Source organism: Elephantulus edwardii, unplaced genomic scaffold (assembly GCF_000299155.1).
Source record: "Elephantulus edwardii isolate Elephantulus edwardi_28Jun2011 unplaced genomic scaffold, EleEdw1.0 scaffold00063, whole genome shotgun sequence".
Lineage (NCBI taxonomy): Eukaryota > Metazoa > Chordata > Mammalia > Macroscelidea > Macroscelididae > Elephantulus > Elephantulus edwardii.
The window spans coordinates 6,874,860-6,889,160 of NW_006399813.1; the positions used below are offsets into that span (position 1 = coordinate 6,874,860).

The following is a 14,301-nucleotide window of genomic DNA, read 5'->3' on the forward strand; positions in this document are numbered from 1 at the left end:
ATCTTTACAGAAGTAGAGTGATGCATTTCACCCCCTCAACCCCACCACACACATATCTCATGTAGGGTGGATTTGAACTGATGACCTTTCAGTTAGCAACCCACTTACTCCACTGTACCACCAGGGCTCCTGATATTAACCAAACAAAAACCCAAACCAGTCATGTTTGAGGCAACTCTGACCCAAGATGGCCGCCTGCATGTCAGAGCAGAACTGAGCTCCTATGATCGTCGATGGCTGACTTTCTTGAAGTAGGTGGCCAGGCCTTTATTCTGAGGTACCTCCAGTGGATTCAAGGGCCAATCTTGCAATTAGCAGTTGAGCATGCATCACCACTTACACTCTTCAGGGAGCTGGAACTCCCTCAAAAGTTAGGGACCTCCAGTGGCCTAGTGGGGAAACTGCTAATGTCCCCTTGTGAAGGGAGCAACTGATGGAAAAGGCTATAGTCAAAACTACATGAACGCTGTGGGCAGCCCTGAGTACCATCAAGTTCCATGGAGAGAACTGAGGCTGAGAGAAGCTTGCGTAGCTGCTCAGCCGGAACTGGAGGGTCCCGCATGGCTGGCATGGAGATGCCATCAGGATGGGCAAGGGGAGGGTGAGGAAGGAAGAGATTCGTCTTCTGAGATCCCCTGGCTGCAGTCAGGAGGACATGGGGCTCGGGATGCTCCTGTGTGCTGGAAGCTTCTCTGCCCTGCCTCACTCGGTTACCCATGATGCCCTCAGTTTCCACTAGTGAAGCAAAGACATGAGGCCCTGGTGACACAGTGATTAAGTGCTCAACTGCTAACTGAAAGGTCGGCTGTTCAAACCCACCAGTCTCTCCAGGGGAAAAAAGACGTAGGAGTCTGCATTCATAAACCATAAAGACGAAAACCTCGGAAACTCTTTAGGCCATAAAGTGAACTCCAATGGCTTATTGTTGTTATTAGGTGCTTTGAGTCAAGGGTGACTCATAGCGACCCTAGGAGTAATAGATCTGAACCCTGTTCTATCCTGTGCCATCCTCATCATGACTGATACACTTGAGCCTATTGCTATAGTCACCAGGTCAATCCAGCTCGTTGGGGTCTTACTCTCGTTCATTGGTGTTGCCAACTCAAAGTATGCGATTAAAATCCACCAACTGCTCCATGGGAGAAAGGTGAGCCATTTCCTCTGGTGTGATTTACTGGCTCTGAAAATCCCCTGGAGGGTCAGCTATGACTCACTTCCGATGTGGCAATATTCAACCACAACGTCCTAAAGGGTCGCCATGAGCCAGGATGGGCTCCATGGCAGCGGCTTAGCAAAAGGACCGTGCAGGCGCACTTACTTGGGCACCGGTGTTGCTAGGAGCTACTTGCACAGAGCAGGGTTGAGATTGGAAAGGATCTCAGAGCCCCTTACAGGTTCAGGAGAGAAAAACTTTGAAGGAGAGAAGATCAAAGACCAGAAGAGTATAGAAAATGTGTCAGTGACTTCATTTGCATTATACAACTCCTGGTCTCTGAGGCGCTCCGTGAATCTTGGATTGAGTAAACTCAACTGAGGAACGCCAAACAATTGCCATTTTGTTCTAGAGGTTACATAGCCATCCTACACGCAATTTTTTCTCATTTGAACCCCATCTCGTTAGGTCCCCATTTTACAAATTGAGAAACTGAGGTGGAGAGAGAGAAATGAAACATTTGGGTAATTTGCCTTAGCTCACGTTGTGGAGGTGTTAGTAAGAAAATCAGAGCATCAATGCAAAGGAAAGAACTACATATGCTGGCTAGGGACACCGCTTCTTGTCATCTTCTGCAGAAAAGGGGCGGGGGTCTCTGCACATAGGTTGCGTCTTACAGATCCCACCTGGCTATGTACCTCCTCTCCCCACCCCACACAGAGTCACACAGCCTGCCTCCTTGTCCAGCAGCCTCGCTTTTGTGAGGCTGGGATTTGAGAAAACAGGGAATTGCCTAAACCATCATCGGGGCTCTTCCTAGATGACATCTTGTCCAGAGAACCCAAAGGGACCAAACTTACTTTTAACCACTTCCTTCTCCCTCGATGACCCAGTCCCAGGGACACAGCCTGCCGGTCAGTTCGTAACCCCTGTGTCTCTGGTTGCTGCCAGCAAGGCACTGGATGCTGCTGCCAAAACTGAAACTGTGCAGGGCTTGACCCACACCTGGACTGGGCTCTTAAAGGGATACTCGCCAGCAGGCGCTGACACCAGCACGTGACTCCCAGAGATCCTTGCTCTCCTTCCCTTTTGGCTTTCCTGACTGGCTCCATTCGCTTCTTTTTGACCTTGGAGTGACTCTGTTCTCTGGAATTCTCCATCTTTGCAGGTGCAGGATGCAGGACAGGGTGTCAGTGGGCAGACCTGTTCTGCCACCTCCATATTCCTTTTCACCTAGGAAATTGGGTTAACAATCCCAAGCCCAAAGGCAGAAGATAGAAGGCAAACACCTGGCACAGTGCATCAGTGACATTAATGTTCCTTGATGCAACACAGGGAACAGGAACAACTCTTTTAGTTCTTGAGCTCACATCCCCGGGCAATGAGGACCCCAAGTCTCCAGTATCCTTGACCCAATTCACTCTTTAGGTATCTTCTGCACAGCCCCCTCTACCAGCCCAGAAGCTTCTGGAAGCTGGTGGCAGAGCTTCTAGGAATGCAAGGTGGCTGCAGCTATTCCCTGTTCACTCCCCTGCACTCCAGTACTGACGCTAAGACTTTTGTCCAGTTCTGGGGTCAGCTTCAGAGCAAGGGAGTGTGAACTTCCTCCCCTCGATTAGCTCGTGGTGGCTCCCCAGGATGTGACCAGGCATTCTCAACATAATCTTAGCAGTTCTGTGCCACACAAGTGAAACCCACTCACCACACACACACCACTAACCGCCACACACCCAGAAACCCTGCTTCATCTTACCTGTGTGGAGCTGGCCCAGGCTCTCTCCCTACAACATCCTACCGGTCAAACCCCAGAAGAGGAAGGAATAAAGGGGAAACTGGACCTTACTTGGGTATTCATCCAAAAATCACAGAATAGAATGGTGAGAAGTGAAACTATTTTGTGTTATAGAACTAAATTTCAGTCCCTAAATTCATAGTCTAGCTGAAGTAAGAAGGAAAAAAAAAAAAAAAAAACAAACCTAGTTCCTCTCAGGCAAACGTGGTCCAATTTGTTGATTTCTTATGTCACTGCACTTCAGGTTAGAGGTATCTTCTCCTTCTGCAGTTTCTTATTTGTCTCCCATCTCTCTGTTGCAGTTTATGTGGAACCGAGGAAAGTGGGCATGGATGGGAGGGTGGTTTATGCATTGTTCATGTTTGGGACAGTTAGACGCAATGCCTATAACTTTGGTCTTACTTTGAGTGCTCTGTTGGCTTCCTGCCCTAGAAGGAAGTAGTTCTGGCTACCAAGAAGTACCAAACAATAAAAGCCCTATGAATCCTAACAGCCTGACCCCATTGTGCAGAGAGCTGTTAACAGAAATCCAAGGTTCTGCCATCTGCTGCCAGAAACACCGAATTTGGAGGCAGGGATTGGAACGCAAAAAAGGAGACAGTGTACCACGTACCAGTACTTAGGAGAGAGGAGACTGAGCCATCTCACAGCCTTTGGGACTCTGGGTATTACAAGGGAGGAGGGACAGGAGAGTGGAGCGTGAGAAGTCTTCACAGAATCTTCCTCTGCCGAGGTGTTCTGGTTGATGGCCATGTCCTAGACTAGTTAGTCTGGTCTTAATGAATCATTCTGGAGACAGTTGGCACCGTACACGTGTGCCATATATTACAGGAACAGCCAGGAAAGCACAACAGAAAGGCTTTGGTTTGATAAATCTTCCAGAGTAAGGGCTGGTTCTGGTGGCATGGTCTGTAGGTGGTCGTGTTGCCAGCCCAAAAGGTTTCAGTCTGTTAGTTCTGTCAGACTAAGAGTAAGTCCTTTTCCCACTGTGTTGTTATTGTTGTTAGGTGCTGTTGAGTCAAGTATGACTCATAAAGACCCTATCAACAGCAAATCAAAACCTTGCCCTGTCCTGTGCCATCCTCATCAACTCTGACATTCTTGAGTCTATTGCTTGCAGTCAAAAATATTCATTATTTTTAAATGCAAGTCCATCTGGTTCAAGGTCTTCCTCTCCCACCTTTCCAAACATGATGCCCCTTTCCAAGTAATAGACCCTCCAAACAAAATGAACTTTAAAATGCTACTCTTGGTGGCAAGAAGCTGCACTGCAATCCGGAAGGTGCATGGTTTGAGGCCACGAGCTGCTCTACAGGAGAAATTTGGACAATCTCCTCTTGTGCAATTAACTGCCTCTGAAAACCCACCAGAGGGTCAGCTATGGGTCATTTCTAACTTGACAGTAAACAATAACGCTTTCATTAGTACAGAGCTGTTGTGATAACCATTAGTTTTAAGAGATCGTCCCTCTGGGCATGTTACAAGGTGGGACTAGTCCTTGGAGAGGGACATTCTAATTGGGAGGGTGGAAAGACAGCATGAGAGGAAGACCCTGGATGAGATGGATTGACTCAGTGACTAGGGTAATGAGGGTAGGTGTGTCAGAGACCATAAGACTGGCATGGGATAGAGCAGGGTTGTTTATAGCTTTTGTACATAGGGTCTCTATGAGTTGCAGACTACTTGACGTTACATAACAACAACAACAACAACATTAAAATGTGTGAAGTCAGTAACATCATATTGAGAATGGTATTAATTAAGGTTAAGGCAAAGGCAAAAAATTAAGGTTAAGAATGTATATACTTTTATTCATTATTTTGAAAACCTCCTAAATTGATCAACTAATGTATTTTTAAAAACATATATTAAATATGCATTTTTCTAGCCAGCCAACACTAGCTAGTTAGTAGCTTTAATCTCATACTTAAAATCATATTAAATTATTAAAATAAGACAACTTGCCTCCAGAAACTCTATGAACTTTGATAAATGTAGATAGTTGTAGAGGGGCTTCAGGCCTTTTGTTCATAGGGTCACTATGAGTCGTGCTCAACTTGAAGGCAAACAGCAACAACAGAAACAACATACAATAGAAGTTGTGGAACAAGAACTAGGGAAAATTAAATAAAAGCAAATTGAGAATTCCAAAAAAAGAGAGAGAGACAGAGAGAGTCCCTCTGCCTGGGGCACCATAAGTTGTAGCTCTCTGTGACTTTTATTATCAGTTGCAGAATCACCAGTGAGTTGGAGGTCAACTTGATGGCAACCAACAACAACTACTGAGAAGTTCTGTCTAGTCCGTGGGCTTAGATTCCTCCTCACCTTGAGGACTTTGTGGTCTTCCCATTCCTGGGACTACACAGGATGCCCAGTGTCCTTATCCCTCCTGGTGGGCCCTTCTCATGCACTTCCCTTCTTGTAGAAGCAGGGGAAGTTTGGGTGATAGTCTTTGTTTGAAGGCCGTGGGATCTATGCACCCTCGACTCTGTACGCTGATGTTTCCCTGTTATCGGGAGTCCAATGGACATTAGCAAGATTGTTGGTCACTGATGTTCTATATAGGACAGGGCAGATACAAGACATCTCTGCTCCAGATCGTCTCCAAGGCCCTCTAGATTTCTCTAAGACTGTTAATCTCTTGTAAGGAGCTCTGGTGTTAAAGTCGTTATAGCGGATTGGGCTGCTAGTTGAAAAGCCTAGCATCTTCAGTGATTCCAATTCCTCTGAAGAGCCTCCTGTATCCTCTCCTGTTAAGATTAACAGCTCCAGAAACCTATTGGATGGTCACTCTGAGTCAGAATCAACTTGACTGCAATGAGTTTGTGTTTATTCTGAGTGCTCCTTAGAGGCGAAGATAGTGAAGCGTTGTCATTCATCCTTTGGGCATGTAGCTAGGTGAGGCTAGTAGTCTTTGGAAAAGGACATCATGCTTGAAAAGATGGAGGGTCAGAGAAGGAGAGGTAGACTTCCAAGGCGATGGGCGGACATGGTGACTTCAGCAATGGGCTCTAGTGTGTCAGAGATGATGAGGATGGCGCAGGATAGGGCAGGGTTCAGATCGGCTGTTCATAGGGTTGCTATGAGTCATATTTGACCTGGCAGCACCTAACAATAACCACATATGTGCCTCAGCCCCACGGCGGTAGGTATGTCCCCAAGGACAGTTTGCACCCAAACTCCCTTCTCTTCCACTTCTCACCCTCCCCCCAGTTCCAGGGTCTATCTTAGTGGGAAATGTTAGGGGAGACAGAGATGGCATAGGGTCAGGGACTAGATTATAATCTCCTTTAACTATTTTCTTTTTTAATATCTCCCTCCTTTTGAACTCAATAGTCAGGATTATTGTAGCATTTGTCTCCTTATTTCTCAGTAACCCATTTCTCCAAAGCAATAGATAACGCACCTAATGACCTAGTTGTCGGTGGGCGTCAAGTCCGGGTCAGGAGAAGCCCAGTGAAACCAGCAAAGGGTTTTGACGGCTGTGGGCTTAGGGAAGGGAGTCAAGAACAACCACTGAACCACTGCTTCTCATTCTGTCTTGCAGGCTCCCATTTCCTTCACTGCTTCGTTTGTCCACGACAATGAGTGTTTCCTAGATTATATCCTGGGACATGTTCTCAAGATGTCCTTCCAGATGATTTTAACAAAGTCAGATACACAGGTATGTGGACATGTGTGCGTGTACACACAGAGGTAGACAGACGAGTATCTGTATCTGCCCAGTTCACAGTTTACAGAAAGAGAAATGTGGGAAGTAAAACCCAGGGCAAAACCAAGCCACTGAAACCCTGCATCCTATTTTGGGTTCAGTCACACACTGGTGGTGTGATTATAGTCATTTCCCCAACTTACCTCTCTTTGCTTTTCAAATAATCATAAAAGAAGAATATAGTAAGAAAACCCACTTTGCCTTTTACTTCCATGATTCAGGACCTTGGCATGTGAGGCAGGTGACAAGTGGGCAGAGAACGTAGTGCCAGCACTAAGTGAACAATGTCCTAGTTCTGGTTCTGCCTCTATATGTCAAGTGGCTTTTATAAAACCACTTCCTTTTTCAAGACTACAAACCAAAGGAAAGAGCTAGGTGATGGCTTAGCTCACTTGGACCTCCAGTTCTAAGACACTTCCATTTCTAGGACTTTGTGTTAGGTTCTTTTGACTACTGTAACAAATTATCACAATCTTGGGGGCTTCAAACAACAGAAATCTATTCTGTCACGGTTCTGAAGGCCAGAGACCAAAATGAAGCTTGTGGTAGAGTCGGATTCCTTCCGGAGGCTCTGTAGAAGCTGCTCCTTGTCTCTCCCAGCGACTGGTCTCAGGAATTCCTTGAATTGTAGCTGCATTATTCCAGTCTCTGTTTCCGTGACCACATTGCTTTTTCTTTGTGTCTCAAATTCTGCTTCTCTTACAAGGTCACTTGTGTTGGCATTTAGGGCCCACTTCAACAATCCAGAAACCAGGATGATCTCAAGATTCCACATTTGCAAAGATAATTTTACCAAATATCATTCATAGATTCCAAGGACTTGGACTGGTCATAGTTTGAGGGCTGGGGCAGAGTTTTTCAGTTTACCATAAACACCAACTATGAATGTGATAAACTAGAAGTCTAGAGAGGTTCCAGAGATGAGCAGGAGCAAGCATCCAATTCCTTATGTGTTTATGATCTGATTGAGACTCCAGACCTACTTATGATACCGCCCAAGGAACAGAAACTTAGAGGAAGAAGCTTGGAGAACCGTCAGGGCTCCCATCCAAGATCTGCCTCTCACTAACTAGAGGTCCCAAAGGAACTCTGAGCCTCAGTTTTCTCCTTTCTCAAAATGGGGCTGATTATAATTATGTTACAAAACAGTTAAATGTATCATGAGCAGTGATGAGTCTCTACTAAACATACATGGTTTAGTATCCGGTGACAGGGATAGCCCAGGTTTTCATGCAAGAGAGAGAGATTTCCTACTGACTAAGAACTGAGGGTAGAAAAGTGAGCTGATTTTCAAGGGGTCTAGGAGGGGTTTAGAGCCAAGGTTGCCTGGTATTGGACATTTTGCTCTGTGTCCCAAAGCTCTGCCTCTCTGCATGAGGCTTACATTGTGTTTTTGCAGATTACAAAGGGCTTCTATTTGCATCCTTTTCAGATCCAGACAAGACTGGAGAGAAAAAAGCTCCAGGCTCTCAAGAGACTCAGTCCTTCAAGTGGGCACCATCTCTTTGGCCTCCTGGTCCCTAAATTGGCCCACTATCTGTAAAGGAGTAGATCTAAGACATACAACTTTCTCCCATGTTTCCACTATGGATTAAAACATATCTCAATATGAATGGTTCCAGTAAATAGGACCTTTGCCAGACGATCAAGGTAAGTGTGGGCAGATGTAATACCTAGTTCAGCTCTTGACAACAGCTCTCTGTTAGAATGCATGAGACTTTTGCAGATCAATGTTTAATTTCCATGTACTGACAATGTTTAACTCCAAGTCAACCAACCCAGTAATTCATCAACCCCTCGAGGCCTTGTCAAGTCTACCTATCACTTCAGTAATTATCACTGGAAAACAGAATTGTGACAGTGAATTTGTCAAATCTAAATAGCAAGCCTCTACTTTTCTTTTTTAAAAAAGAATATTAATTATTTAGGACCATCTATGTCATGCACCAGAAGAATGTCTATTTGTGCTTTATTGAATACATAAAGGCATTTGTGTGGATTACAACAAATTATGATTAACATTGAGAAGAATGGGAATCCCAGAACTCTTAATTGTACTCATGTGAAAGCTAGACCAGGAAGCTGTTGTATGAACAGAACAAGGGGACCCTACATGATTTAAAATTAAGAAAGGAGTACATCAGGGTTGTATCCTTTCTCCATATCTATTTGATCTTTATGCTGAACAAATTGTTTGAGAAGCTGGACTCTATGAAGAAAAGGTTGGTGTCGGGATCAGGGAAGACTCATTAATAACTTTTGGAATGCAGCAATCTTGTTTGCTGAAAGTGAAGGGGAATTGAAGCACTTGCTGCAAACAAAAAAAAAATCCTCGCCACTGGACTGATAGGTGACATCAGAACAGAAGGCGAAAAGATTGAAACTGTCAACAACTTCATCTTACTTGAATCCATATCAGGCACCAGTGGTCAGGGGATCAGGAGACATAATGCACTGGGCAAGTTTGCAGTCAGGGACGTTTCTGAATTACTAAGGAACAATAATGTTAGTTTGAGGACTAAGGTACGTTTGATTCAGATCATGATCTTTTCAATCACTAGTTATGCTACTGAAAGCAAAGAATAAGGGTAATAGAAGAAAAAAATGGTGCCTTCAAACTATGGTGTTAGAGAAGAGTACTGAATAGCTCCTGGAATACCAAAAGAACAAGATATATTTTAGAGAAGGTGCAGCCAAATGTACAAAAATGGTGAAGCTTCATCGTGCATACTTGGAACATGTTGTTATTGTTGTTATACTATGACTCATAGTGACCCTATGCACAATAGCTCTGGACCCTACTCTGTCCTGAGCCAATGTCATTGTTGCCAACACACCTACCCTCATTACCCTAGTTATTGTGTCAATCCATCTCATCTGAGGTCTTCCTCTCCTGCCCTGTCTCTTAACCCTTCCAAACATGGTTATATTTCTCCAAGAACTGGTCTCTCCTGGCTATATGCCAAAATAAATGAGATGGAGTCTCAAAATCCTTGCCTCCAAGGAGCAGCTTGGTTTCACCCTCTGCAGGACAGACCTCTTCATTCTCTTGGCAATCCATGGTATGTTCAATACTCTTCTCCAGCACCACAACTCAAAGACATCATTTCTTTTGTTATCGATGGTCATTGTCCAGCTCTCTGATGCATAGTAAGTAATTGCAAAGACCTTGGCCTGAATCAGGTGCACCTTAATCTCTAAACTGACGCTGTTGCTCTTCAGCACTCTGAAGAGGTCCTTGACAACAGATTTTCCCAGCACAATTCATTTTTTGATTTCCTGATTGCTGCTGCCAAAAGTATTGATTATGGAACTAAGCAAGCTGAAATTATTAACAGTCTCAATCTCTTCTCCATCTATCATGATGCTGCCAATTGATGCAGTGGCGAGAATCTTTGTTTTCTTGACGTAAGGTGCAAACCATATTGCAAACTATAGTTCTTGACCTTCTGCAACAAATGCTTCAGGCAGTCATCAGTTTCAGGAAGTAAGGTTATGTCATCTGCATAAGGCAAGTTGTTGATGAGTCTTCCTCCATCCTGATGTCACACTTCTCCTCATAAAGTCCAGCCTCTTGAATGATCTGTTCTGCATACATATTGAAAAGGTATGGAGATAGGACACATTCCTTACACACTCCTTTTCTGATTTTGAACCATGCAGGTGTTTCTAAGAAAGGTTATTTCCTGGAGGGGGACATCATGCTTTGAAACTTGGGGGGAATGGCAAAAAAGGAAGACTCTCAACCAGGTGGATTGACACAGTGACTGTGGCAATGGGCTTGAATGTGTCAGAAGTTGTGACAATGGCACAGGATAGGAGAGGGTTCAAATCTATTGTTCTTAGGGTCACCATGAGTCATACTCAACTTGATGGCACCTAACATGTCATGTATAAACCCTGCCACATCATCACATTTCCTCGTCACAGTTATCATCTACTAGGAAGCGACAGCTGGTGTGGGGAACAGGTGTGTTAAACACAATAACAAGAAAAGCCTTAAAATGGAAAACTGGTCTTGGTCTTACTTTCTAGTTCACATTTGGATTTAGTCCTTGAGCCCCAAAGAGCTTGTAATCCTTTTGGGGGTGATTAAATAGGTTTCAGAGAAGGAAGGAGAAAGGAGTAAACATTTTCCAAGGTTACCAAACCACTCCCCCACCTTGGACATCCACACCCTAGCTGGGGAGGAAGATTTTTGGAATAGACATCCAAAATCAACAGATGGAGTGTCAAATTACAGGGCCCAGCCTTTCTCATAAGCTCCTGGGGTCCTCCTGAAAACTCACTGTTTCCTTGTTCCTGGTCTGGACCTGGCCCTCAGCCGAAGGCTTCCCTGGCACGTAGCCACTGGAAAAACACCCTAGTGTCCTGCAGCTTGTGCCCGTAGGAGCCTTAGTGTTTCATCTGTAGAATGGGTGTTTGCTTATTTCTGCTAACGTCCTTCAGTGTTTATTGTAGTTTAATGCCCTTTTGTAAGGGAGTTCTGGTGGCTTATTTTTGCTGCCAACCCAAAGGTGACAGTTCTCAAATAGTTCAAATCCACTAGCAGCTGTGTCATAGAAAGATGGGCAATCTCCTCCCATGTGATTTACAACATCTAAAAATGTACTTGAAAGTCAGCTACAGATCGGTGTCAATTCAATGTCAACGTTGTTGCCATGCACCACTGAATTTGAACCAACCCACAGAAGACCTTCTAGTTTTCAGAGGCAGCAAATTGCACAGGGCATTGCCCATTTTTCTCTCATGGAGTAGCTCGTGAATTCAAACCGTGTGCTTTTGGTTGGCAGAGCAACTACTTACTACTACTCCACAATGACAATTAAAAAGAATTAGTGCTTAGCTGTCTAGTGGTAAAATGCTACACCGCAACCCTAAAAGCAAACAGTTCGAATCTACCAGCTGCTCCACTGGAGAAGGATGGGAAATCTCCTCCCATGTGTTGTAAGGTGCTATTGAGTCTATAGCGATCTTATGAACAACAGATCTGAACCCTGTCTTATCCTGTGCCATCCTCACACTTCCTGACACCGTAGAGTTGATTGCAGCAGTCACTCTGTCAATCCACCTGGTCGAGGATCTTCCTCTCCTTTGCTGACCCTCCACCCTTCCATGTATCATGTCCCTCTCCAAGGAATAGCCCCTCCTAACAACATGTCTGAAGTGTGTAAGGCAAAGCCTCATCATCTTTGCCTCCAACGAGCACTCCGGCCGCACCCTCTCCAAGACGAATTTGTTCTTCTGGCAGTCTATGCAGTGTTCAGCATTCTTCTCCAACACCACAGCTCAAAGGCATCAATTCTTTTTCTGTCATCATTATTTATTTATTGTCCAGCTCTCAGATGCATAGCAAGTAATCAGAAAAATAATGGCCGAAATCAGATGCATCTTAGTCTTTAAACCGACATCATTACTCCTCAATAATTTGGAGAGGTCCCTAACTGCAGACTTTCCCAGAGCAACATGTTTCCTGATTCCATGACAGCTGGTACCAAAGGTGTTAACTGTATATCCAAGTAAGATGAAGCTGTTGATAGTTTCAATCTTTTCCCCTCTATCATGATGTTGCCTATCGGTCCAATTTGTAATCATCTTTGTTTTCCTGACATTGAGAAACATTCCATAGTGAAGGCTGCATTCCTCGATCTTCTGTAACAAGTGATTCAAGTCCTTCTCACTGTCAGCAAGCAAGGTTTACCCATGTGGTTTACTGCCTTGGAAAACCTGCCGGAGGGTCAGTTCTGACTCGATAGTACACAACAACAGGGTACATGAGTCAGAGTGAGAAAAAAAAAGAATTAGTAAATTTAAAACTCTAGACCAGTTGTATTTGCTAGACAGTCTGTCCTCATCCCAGGTCTGCAGCAAGCAAACTACCCTAAACCTGATAACTAACTTCCTGTCTAAGGTGTGGTACAGAATCAAATTGGAAGGCAAATTGAAAACTGCCTTTGGCCACTGTGACCCAGGTCCTCTTTCTTCAAAAACTCTCAGGTTTGAAGAGTCAGAACTTGGCAAAATCAGGCAAAGAAGTGTCCTTGGTTTGACCATTCACCCACAAAGCAAAATTGGCAGCTCTAGATAAGCACAGGAAACAGGTACAGAGTGGGAGCATGGTCAGAGGTTGGAATGCACATGCCACAGAGGAGTCAGTGAATCAGTGAATCCAAGTCTAACAAAATAGAACTATACAGCAAACAGTGGCCTGTTAGCCCGGTACTTGTGACAGTGTGGCAGAGGTGCCTCTCCAGTGGCCAGCACTTCTCTGTTGTCTTCTTGGCTTTCAGCTGACCTCTTAGAGAGATAGGCCAATGAGTGCAGGTTCATCTTCTAGCTGACAGTAAAGAAGCAGGCTGGCCTGAGAAGGCCAGGGTCTACAAGCTAACCTGTGCCACCTGATGAAAACTGAACACCTTGGTGGTGCCAGATTCTGCTCTGAGGAGCACCCACCAGTACCGGTTATTGTTGAGTCACTTCCAACTGAAGAAGACCCCATGTGTGTCAGAGCAGGAGTGGGCTCTATAGAGTGTTCAATGGCTGTTTTCAGGAAGTAGGTCAAGGATTCCCCACAGAAGATGTGACACCGTACGTGTAGCATTTCTACTCAGTGTTTCTCATGCTCTCAAGCCAATGAAATCTGTGTCGTGGCCAATCATCAAGTAAACCATTTGTATTTGGCTGCAGTACTTCCTCTTTACGTTCAGCTGAGGCTGTTATTACACTAATTATACGTTTCTGGGACTATACTGGCTACTGAAGAAGAAGCAAGAGGTCCCAAAGTGTTTTTGGAAAGCTGTGAGTGGCTGTCTTGGGGTTAAATATTTTGCGAGTAAATTAAGATCGGTATGCACCCGCGGAGGTCATTAAGACCTGAGTTCTGTATGCACACTCACCAGGAAGAGCAGTGCCTGAATATTTACCTCTTAGTTCCTACTCCCTGAAACTTATGCACTTTACTTAGCCAGAATTAAACAGGCCAGCTAGGTAACTGGGGGTGGGCAGTGGGGGCAGGGAATCCCAAATTACTAGAAAAGCTTATGAAACCCCTCATGGGTTTAAGAAAAACAAGACAGCTTTTAGAACCTCACAGGAATGGCCTTGACCAGGAACTGAGGCTGTTAATGCAAACAAAGGGGAAGGCAGTGTGGCTCAGTGGTCAGCTTGCACCTTCGGAGGGAGCCCCTGGCTTTCAAGGCCCAGCCTGCCCTTTCCCTAATTGTGTGGCTACTTACTCTCTCTGGACTTCTGTTTTCTGACATGTAAAATAAGAATTACAATATGCTCCAGACAGGAATGTTGCTTTGAATGTGAAAGCAACTCAGCTAAGCAGCTGTTGTGTAGAAATAACTAACAGTGCCCATCACCCCCTGCTGTGGGGTCATTTCCTGTTAACAGTGACCTGAAGGACAGAGCAGAACTGCCCCGTAGGGTTTCCAAAGCTGGAGATATTTATTCTTTTTTTGTTTTGTTTAAAAACAAAACGTTATGCATTTTAAGTAACAATACTATTTTCCAAAATAAAAACTTAAAAATCCAATATTGTTTTTGAAGTCTTAGCAATAGCAATAAGACAAGAGAAGGGAATAAAAGGTATCCAAATAGGCAACGAGGAGGTAAAATTATCCCTCTATGCTGATGACA

The 14,301-nt window shown here is 44.5% G+C and overlaps 1 pseudogene; it reads left to right on the plus strand.

Moving 5' to 3' along the window:
* The first annotated feature begins 233 nt into the window (after positions 1-233).
* LOC102847719 overlaps positions 234-14,301 on the plus strand; it is a 25,450-nt pseudogene continuing 11,382 nt past the window's right edge.